Source organism: Heliangelus exortis, chromosome 3 (assembly GCF_036169615.1).
Source record: "Heliangelus exortis chromosome 3, bHelExo1.hap1, whole genome shotgun sequence".
NCBI classification, from domain to species: Eukaryota; Metazoa; Chordata; class Aves; order Apodiformes; family Trochilidae; genus Heliangelus; species Heliangelus exortis.
In genome coordinates, this window is record NC_092424.1 from 4189218 (window position 1) to 4199344 (window position 10127).

Here is a 10127-nt window from a genome sequence, read left to right on the forward strand (position 1 = left end):
ATCAGTCAGGTCAGTGCTTGCTCCTGAAGGTGTAGGCAGATTCCATGATTTTACTTTCTGCACAGGCTTTCGTGTCTTTTATACTTTACTCCTCAACTTACTCACTGGGTGAATGCTCTGTGCCTTCAGGCTCTGGGGACAACAGGTTGGAAAAGCTGCAAGGAGCTGCTTGACTGACTGTAGAATCTTAAAGCAGTGTTGGAAAGGGGAGAGTAAACCAGGCAGGGGAGATGCAGTCTTTCTCCTCGAGGTCACTCAGGTTCTTGGAGAGCTGCTGCAGGAGCAACTCAATGTCAGGGGAACACAGGAATTTGTTTTCAGCAGGGAGATGCTTTCCCTGCCAAGCTGGCAGCAGCTATCAGTGAAGCCTTAACAGGAAAGCATTTTCAGAGTCTCTGTGCTAGGATTGGGAGTCCTCCACCAGTGCCTGAGTGACAGAATAGTGACCTTCACATTCTGATCCCTTTCCAGCTCCTTTCTGCCATCATTTTTTTGTTTGTTTGTTTCGGTGTTTTTTTAAGTTTTTTGGGGTTTTTGGGGTTTTTTTATCTGTGTGTGTAGTAGGGTTTTATTGTTTGGCTTGTTTTGGTTTTTTTTTCCTCCTGTAGGGAACTCTTGTCACTTGAGAACTGCTCTTTTCTCCAAAGTGATCTTCACAAGTTCCCCAAACATCTTTTCTTTACTCTCCAGTTACCAAGTCCTTGGCTGGCAGTGGCCACTCAGGCTTTGCACATCACAAGGGCAGAATTCACAAGGTGAGAAAAACAAGTATTGTGTAACACTCAGTTTTCCAGCACAGCCAAGATAAGGTTTCCTTCAATCCTCAAGCTATTTCCCACAACCATTCTGAGGATCATCTCCACAGCCTGAGGAGTTAGGGGAGATTCTGGAGGAAATTCATTTCTAGCTTTCATCCTGGATAAAGGATCATGGTGGTGGTCCATGGGCTTAACATCTAATGGGCTCTTCACTGTGTTTTATCCACTACTGGGAAGAGGGGGAGAGATCCCCCAAGGTTAAACATCTATAATTTAACAGAGAAGGGTTGAGGGGATGGTGATGGGCAGCCTTCTGACAGTGTCTGCAAGTGGTCCTGGTGCTGGAGGGTGTGCTCCTCAGTCATTTGAGGAAACAGCAAAGAAAATCTGTTAGCAAAGGTGAAGGGGAGATCAGGGAGATGAGCACTGCAATCAGCTGCTTGCACAGGGCCCCCCAGTGTTCTCTCTCCACAGGAGAATCCAGGCACTAATAAGCTGGGGAAAAAATTAACCATGGCCATGTGGATTTAGAAATACATCAAAAAATCTTCCTGCTTTTTAGATTCTGTTTCAGATTCCCTGCAAACAGGCTAAAACTGCATTGCCCTGGGTGTTTATGGGATGGTTAAGGCAGGAGAATTCATGTTTTAAAGGGTGCTGTCTACTTTTATTTGAGACTCTGCTGTCACATATCCAGTCTAATCCACTTCCCATGCTGCCAGGTACAGAAGGCAGATGTCTGTCATCACCAACCAGCTCTATCCCAGCCCAGTCCCTTGAAGATGTTCAAGTTACTGAGTTGTGGTGTTGCTGCTTCAGTCACCACTGTGTTTCCTGGTCTTCCTCGGGGTCACCAGCTCTTCTTTCCTCTTCATGTTGAAACAGGGCTTGTGGAAGGACCAGGTTATCTCTGAAAACATGGCCAAGGTCAATCTGTTTTCTCCCCTGGACTGTTTGTACAGCTGGAGGTGATCACACCAGCTCTGAAATCTCACCATTCCTTTTGCTCCCTGCCTGCTTCGTGATCACTGTCCCCTGCAGACCTCCACACTGGGAGTTCTGGGGAAGTTCTTTCAAGGTGTCAGCTTGTACAGGGGTACATGTCAGGGATTTTTAATTTTTTTGTGGCTCAAAAGAGTTGACAGAGAAGCTCAGTGTTAATGCTGATGAATTCCAGAGGGGATGGCAGACAAAAGATTCCACTTGTTTGGTATCATATGCATTGATCTCTGAGGAGAGCCATGCATGTCACATAGAGGTATCCTGCAAAGCCCCCTACTCCAAGCTTACTCTGTGTTGTATGTTACCCTTGCATAGCCCATGGTAAACTTAGAAATCATTAAGAAACCATTAATAAGTGCATTTTGGACTAGGTGATCTCCAGAGGTTCCTTCCAACCCCTAGAATGCTGTGATTTAGCATTTAAAAGGCATTAGGATGAATATTTCAGTTGTTACAGTTTTCTAAATGAGTATGGATTCTCTGGGATTTGTTGATATAAATAGATTTTCCAGGAGGACAGGAAAATAGGGACTTCATGCTGACTTTTTAAAGGTGAGGTTATAAATGCATATCAAACCTTTGTTAGTTTGCTCTCTGTGTCTTGAGTAAGACCCAGAGTCTTGAGTAAGTACCTCTTACCAGGAGTAAGACCTGAGTAAGTACCTCTCTGGGTAATGAGCACGGATTTATTATGATTTCAGTTTTCCAGGTCAGAGCTGACCACAGAGCACAGTAGCCAAGGAGAACAGGGCCAGAATTTTGGAGACACCTGATCAAGTACCAGACTATGACCAGGTTACAACCTTGACATAAATACAGCATTTAAAGAGAGGAGGTGTTCAGTCCTCAGGACCTTCAAGGTCATCATCCATAAACCAAAATTACATTCTTAGATGAATAACTCTTCACAAGGTCTTCTCCAACTCATTTTCAATTGACAAAGCTCTGTAGCACCCCTGTACTTCATCTATTTGTCTTTAACTCTCAAAACCCTCCCCTGAGGGCCAACATAAACTTTTGGGTTTCTCTGCCTGAACCAATATATTTTTATCTTTCTGCTGAGTCCCCTTGTGGCACAGAGACAGTGGATAAAACCTGTTAGTGTGATTATTCCTAGAGCACCTGGGTACAAAAAAGGCAGAACTAACTTGGTCTTAGCATTTAAACAAGGTGAAACCAAGTCAGGACTGGTCACCATGACCCTGTGGAGCAGAAGAAAAATGGGCAAAATTAACATCTAGGTGTGGGAAGGTGTAAAGCTATCTAGGAAGGCAGATGGAAGCCCAAAGGCTTCTCCAATGAAAATGTGTAACTGGTACTCTGTGCCCCTGACCCCTTATGGTCAGCTTAACTAATGCCATTTTATAAAGCAAATGTTCATTCTCTGTGACAAGAGTGTCATTTATCAGTCCCCTTTTCTCCTCCTCATCAGGCCAGGAAGGTCCTGCACACCAGGCAGAATTCTTCTTCCTCTCCCTCCCAACTCAAAGTCCCTGGGTGCCAGGCTGACTCCTCTCCTCCTTACCAGCCTTGAAGATCCCAGGCACCTCCCAGCCAGGCTGTGATGACCCCATCACAGAATGCTGCCTATAAAAGTCTTAAAAAGTCACTTAAAAGTCTTAGGAGCACAACTGCTGCTGCAGAGCAAACCTCATGATCCCCAGGGGTCAGGGATGCATCCACTGACAACTCCTCCCTCCAAGGACTGAGTGAGTGACTTGTATTCCTTCAGATATTTCAAATTGATTGTTATATTGGGATTTGAAGTGATCTGCAGAGGGTCCAGGTAATTAGGAACTGTAAGCTAACCTGTTACATGATTTTTTAGCTATGCTGCTTATAAAATTGTGCTACACTGATTTTGATTATAAAACCCCTGGGCTATTCTGGTCATCACATTCTTTTAGAAAAAATGAAGTTTTAATTGTAACTACAACTTAATGTCATCATCATTCTGCCCAGGATCCCCTTTCATGTAAAACCTGTCCTGGCCCAGCCAGGAAGAAATCATCTACAGGTCCCATAAAAATCTCTGGTGCAGGTGTTGCTATTTTTTGCAGCAAGGCAACCAGATTTACTCCAGTGTAAATATATCAAATAGCTCATTCTCCAATCTAATAAAAAGGAACAGATGGCTCTTCAGCTCCGTGGTCAACCACAGAGAAAACAGAGTCTGACAAAGTCAAAGGAGGTCCCTGAGCCCAGCAGTGCCAGCAGAGTGCATGCTCAGGGGGGCATTTGTTAAGCTCCATTTTTTCCCCATAAACCCTGGAGCCTCTATGGTTGCACCAGCCATGGGCTTAAGCTCTGCCAGGGGAGGGTTAGGTTGGATATTAGGAAAAAGTTCTTTCCAGAGAGGGTGGTGCTCAGGCATTGGAATGGGCTGCCCAGGGAGGGGGTGGATTCTCCTGGAGGTTTTTAAGAAGAGACTGAATGTGGCACTGAGTGCCATGGGCTGGGAACCACGGGGGGAGTGGATCAAGGGTTGGACTTGAGGATCCCAGAGCTCCTTTCCAACCCAAATGATTCTGGGATTCTGTAAGGCAGAGGAACGTGGTGCAGCTGTTTCAGGGTGTTATTACCCCCACTGAAGCATGAAAGACCAAGTGTGAGGGAGACCTCATCACTCTCTACAACTCCCTGAAAGGAGGTTGGAGCCGGGGGGGGGTTGGGCTCTGCTCCCAGGCAGATATCAGTAGGACAAGAGATGGGCTTAAGCTCTGCCAGGGGAGGGTTAGGTTGGATATTAGGAAGAAATTCTTTCCAGAGAGGGTGATCAGACATTGGAATGGGCTGCCCAGGGAAGGAGTGGATTCTCCATCCCTGGAGGTTTTTAAGAAGAGCCTGGATGTGGCACTCAGTGCCATGGGCTGGGAACTGCAGCGGGAGTGGATCAAGGGTTGGACTTGATGATCCCAGAGCTCCTTTCCAACCCAAATGGTTCTGGGGTTCTGTGTGACTGTCAGTGCTGCAGAAGGCAGAGAGTTTGGCACTGCAGCGTGTAGGAGGGATGGGTATTTAGTTTGTTCCTTGATCCCTCAGAACAAGGGAAGCTTCTTGCTGGGGTTTGGAGTCTGTCCCTGGGTGTGGTTACCATGAGGTGTGCAGGACAGCTTATGGGAAGAAGGTTCCCCTAACCTGTCATTTCTTGTGTGGGTGTGGATTGCCCCGGAGCAACCTTAACTGCTTTTTAACAGAACTTTTTGGTGGGAATTGTTAGGAAAGCTTTTCTCTAACTACCTGAGCCTTGCTGTGTTTTCTTGGCCCTCCCTATACCGCAGCCTAAAATATGCTGTGCACTGGGCATTCTCAAGGCCTGACAGTCATCTCAGTGGCACCCAATTTAAAAGGAATTATTTCTGATTTACATTGGCACGAATGAGGGTTTTCTGTATAGAATGCAAGATTTTGCCTCTCTCAGATGTAGACACAAACACCATCCTCAGACTCCTTTTTGCAGAGGAATCAGATGAACTCTTCTCTCAGAGCCATTCCCTCCAAAGTGCATCACTGAAGGGGACCAAGAGGCTGGAGGAGAAAATTTGTGGGAAGTGCTTGAAAGAGTCCAGCGCAGAGCTACTGAGATGATTAAGGGAGTGGAACATCTCCCTTATGAGGAAAGGCTGAGGGAGCTGGGTCTCTTTAGTTTGGAGAAAAGGAGACTGAGAGGTGACCTCATCAATGTTTTCAAATATGTAAGGGGTGAGTGTCAGGGAGATGGAGTTAGGCTTTTCTCAGTGGTGACCAGTGATAGGACAAGGGGTAATGGGTGTAAACTGGAGCATAGGAGGTTCAAGTTGAATATCAGAAAAAATTTTTTTACTGTAAGGGTGACAGAGCCCTGGAACAGGCTGCCCAGGGGGGTTGTGGAGTCTCCTTCACTGGAGACATTCAAAACCCACCTGGACACGTTCCTAGGGGATGTACTCTAGGGGGCCCTGCTCTGGCAGGGGGGGTTGGACTAGATGAGCTTTTGAGGTCCCTTCCAACCCCTAGGATTCTATGATTCTATGATTCTATGATTCTATGATTCTATGATTCTATGATTCTATGATTCTATGATTTGGCACTGCTCACCCAGGGGGTACTGAGGGCTGCAGGTGAAGAGCATCTGAGTCTCCTCAAGGTTGGTAGTGTTCAGCTGAGAGACTTAGGTATGTGTACAAAAACAGGGGGAAAAAAAGGCACATTCTGCTGCTATGTGATCAGATTTACCATTTCTGATGAGAACTTCAGCCACCCCCACTTCTGAGGCTCCCGTAGCTGAAGGAAATACTTGGGTTTGCTTTATTTGAAGCTCTTACTCCATCAGCATCTTTTCCTAAACAACACACTGTAACTTTAGCCTTTCTTTGTCCTGCCCAGATGACAGAAAAGCCCAGCATTTCATGGAGTGTGCCAGACTGAGGCAGCTGGGAAAATAAAGGATCATATCCCTTCTCTTATAACTTGCAAGGGGCTCAGGCACACAGGGGGGCATGAGAGAGATTAGGGAGCAAGGTTTATCTCTGCATTTCACTCCTACTACATTAAGGCTGTTGGTGTAGGTGCAGAATAAAGATATTCTCACCTTAAATTCCTCTAAAGCAATTCTTTCATGTGGTTGTCTCAGGAGAATGAAATCTTTACGAAATAACCAGCACACCCACCCAGACATAAGCCAGGCACTGACTGTTCATGTTTAGAAACAAACTTCCCCCATGGGTACATTATTCATAGCAGGTCACTTGCCAGTTTTCCCTTGGAAGATAAAAACTAAACATTAGGAATAAAAGCAATGCACAGTTTGGTCTCTCTCTCTCTCTCTTTTTTTTTTTTTTTTTTTTTTTCCCTAGCTGGATGTTGCAGCAAACCTTTAGGTTTGTTCTGTCCTCCTCTTTTCCCCTCACTCATTTCCAAGTTGGCTAAATTGATGGTGCATTCCTGGAATCATCCCACTGATCCACTCAGCTGCTGCACCATGGTGTATTAGCACTTGGCAGGATCCTGCCACTTCCATGTGAAAATCCCCAAATTCCACTGGCTGAAAAACATTCTCAGCTTTCAAGCATTATTCTAGGAAAAGAGGAAATCATCCTCCTGATCCCTCCTGCCAGAAGACTCAGGGCATCTCTGTTGCCTGAGAAACATAACAGGTTGTTGTTATCTCAGCTGACCTCCCTCTTCCTTTCACCAACCAGCTCCAAAACTTATCAGGCATGGAACAGCCTCAAACTGAACACCTGACCCCACTTTATACAATTCCCCTGTGACCGTTCCGTCAGCTTTTTGTCACTTCACTCCGTTGTTTGTTGAAAGCTGTCACAGTTCCACTGGCTGATCTGAACCCCTGGGTAGGACAGACAGCCCTAGGGTTGAGCCCTCCATCTCCAGGACAACCTCACAACCTTGCTTGCAGGGTACATCATGTCAGGAGATAAAACAAACACTGCAAAGACACCCAGAGGTTGTTCCAGCTCTATTCATAGTGCTAGTGCTCGAGCAAAGGTTTTTAGGAGGCACTGCCAGGCTGGTTATTTAAACATGGGAGGGCATTGCAAAGCCAGCATTTGTCTTTTAAGGCTCCACAAGCCACACAGGTCCATGGAGAGTACACTGGGAGCTCTGCCAGTTAACCCAGGAATCCTAAAAGAGTTTCCAAAGAGCTCCATCAAAATGACTGAGGGCATAAAGATGTGGTGATATCACAGCTCTGCCAACTCACCTGGGCCCTCCCTCTGTACAGCTCCATTTCTAGAAGCTGTAGGTCTTGTAACAGCTTCACTGGTGTGGTCCTTGAGCTGGACCTGGCACCACCTCTGCCCTTCACAGCATTCAGCTGAGTTGATATTATTAGACCTGGGCTTTTTCAGAGAAGGAAAAATTGACTCTCCACTCCCGTGCTCTCTGCTGGCAACTTCAGCAGAGCAAAAGCCTCCCTGCAGAATATTGGGTAGGAGTGATATTAAAGCACCCACTGATCACTGCCCAAAGCAGCAGACTTCAGGGATAAAATGGAGGAAGAAGTCCCTGGCTCCTACAGTGCTTGTTTTGCTCTGTCCTCAAAACCATGAGTCTTAAAACCCCTTTTTTTTCCATACAAAAGCTGAGTTACCAACCTGGTCTCAGGATCTGGGGTGCATATGCAACCCATATGCAACATCTCAGTGTGACTTGAAGTCTCTGAAAAAAACTTCTTAGTTTGCTTGGGGTTTTTTTGCCCTACCCTGAATCCTTACACCTCCTTTCTGTTACCATTTACCCCCTGGAAAAGTTGCTATTCCTTCCTCACACTTGCAGCTGCAGGTGCTGTTCTCTTCAGGCATAAAGAAAACATAAATGAAAGGGGAAAGGTATAATTGTCAGCTTGAAGAAAGGGAAAGGCATTGCAAATAACCCCTTGCCAACAAAGTTTAACACTGCCACATTTAAATGGATTGAATATATATTAAAAAAAAATACCCCAACCAGTTCTCATTCAAGACAGGGATGGCAAGCAAGCTGTTGGCATGTGCAAAGTGTCACTGAGACCAAACCTCCATTCCCTACAATTGGCTGAAAAATTCCCATTGCTGGGAAACATTTTGATGCCAACACTCTTTCCACTACCCTGCAACCCTGACATAACCCAAACCACTCAGCTTTTTGTCCTAATAGCTGCTGAGGAGAGGGGAAAAGGAAAAAAACCCTAAAATAATGTATTTCCAAAAGCAGTTTTCTACACCTTCTAAACCCAAAAGCTGTGCCTAAATGTGACCAAGTGCTAACAGTGCCACAAATAATTCCATGTTCTGATTTTGCTCCTCGCAGCTGTTGGGGCAGCAACGAAGCTGTTGCACAACTCAATATGCAAATCAGTTCTGAGGAAGTTCTGCTGGGATCCTCTTTGTTTTTCAGATGTGATTAACATCTGTTTTCTTAGATTAGGAAATTGAAGAGAGGTTTTGTGTTATGCTTCGGCATAATTTTGGACACTGCACAATAGAGTCATGAGTTGTAGGTATTTGGAAATTCCAGGTTTTAGCAACTCCTCTTTGGCTGCCTGGAGACTGTTTAAAGCTCATTGTCAAAGCTTCACTCCTCTGCTATCTGATTTAGGTGATTTATTGTCCTCTTGAAAACGTTGACAGATTCACCTGGTATTCAAGTTTGCTAATAGCCGCATTTGTTTATTTCTTAAACACAAAAGGCTGAGCTGGGGTTGGCGTCCCTGCCCTTTGAGCCTCCCAAAGGCTCTGCCAGTTTAGGGCTCCCAAGCGTTCACATCTCCCAGATGGATTTTTATCTGGTTTCTAGTAAGGTGCAAGTTCCACACGATTTTTTTTTTTTTTTTTTCCCTTGGTCAGGATGTTTATAATCACTCCTGGAGGCTCTTTCCCTCTGTCAAATCAGATCGACCAATTGACCAACAGATTAAAAAATTATTAAGGGTGGGGAGGAAGGACAGGCACACACGCACACCCACACACAAAGGCTCTGAGCACTCCGCCTTTGTGCTCATATGGGCTTTGTTTCCTTGGGAATCCGGCTCCTAAAACAGGCAACAACAGCGATAAGAAACCAAATCTCGCAGCAGAGCAACAAGACAGATGATTTCCAAGCCTTTTGGGTTTGAGAAATGCAACACCCATCCCCCCCCCCCCCTTTTTTTTTTTTTTTTTTTTTTTTTGGAAACGCGTCAAACATCAGGGTGCGTGTGTAGGGAAGCAGAGCACGAATAATGCAGCGGGACGGGCACTTTTTTGTAGCTCAGCACCATAAGAACCCAAGTGTCACCAAGTGTCACCAAGTGTCACCAAGGGGACATTTCCAGCGCCCATCCATCTCCCTCACGTTCAGCCCCGCGATGTCTCCTATGAACACTGAAACTACAATTGCAGAAATACTATTTTTTAATATTTTTTTTTTTTTATAATTTTACCAGACCTGACAAGGCATAGGATGCCCATAACCCGGGTTCAGGAACGAAAAATCCCAACCCAGGGCAGGTTTGAGCCCCACGGTGCCTTCACCCCCCTCTCCTTGCCCACAACCCAAGGACCTCTCCTCTCCTCCTGTGGCCACCGCCTCCCTGACGGCCGCAGCCACATCTGCTGCTCCTCATGGACTTTCGGTTTTTTTTTTTATTGCATTTTTATTCTATTTTTTTGCATCGGGTGGCTTCCCCATCACATCTTTTCGGCCCACACTTCAGCGGCTCCAAATCCTCCCTATCAGGCAGCAACCCACCCCCCGCCCCGGGCCATCCCCACCCATCCCACGGGGTCTGTGGGTTCCGTGGGGCAGCAGGAACAGGGCTGCAGGGTGCTGGCTGCTCCCTTTCACCTCGCCTGGAAGCGAAGCGCGGCGACCCCGGGGGAAAACGGGAGCAGGGGGTGAGGGGACAGC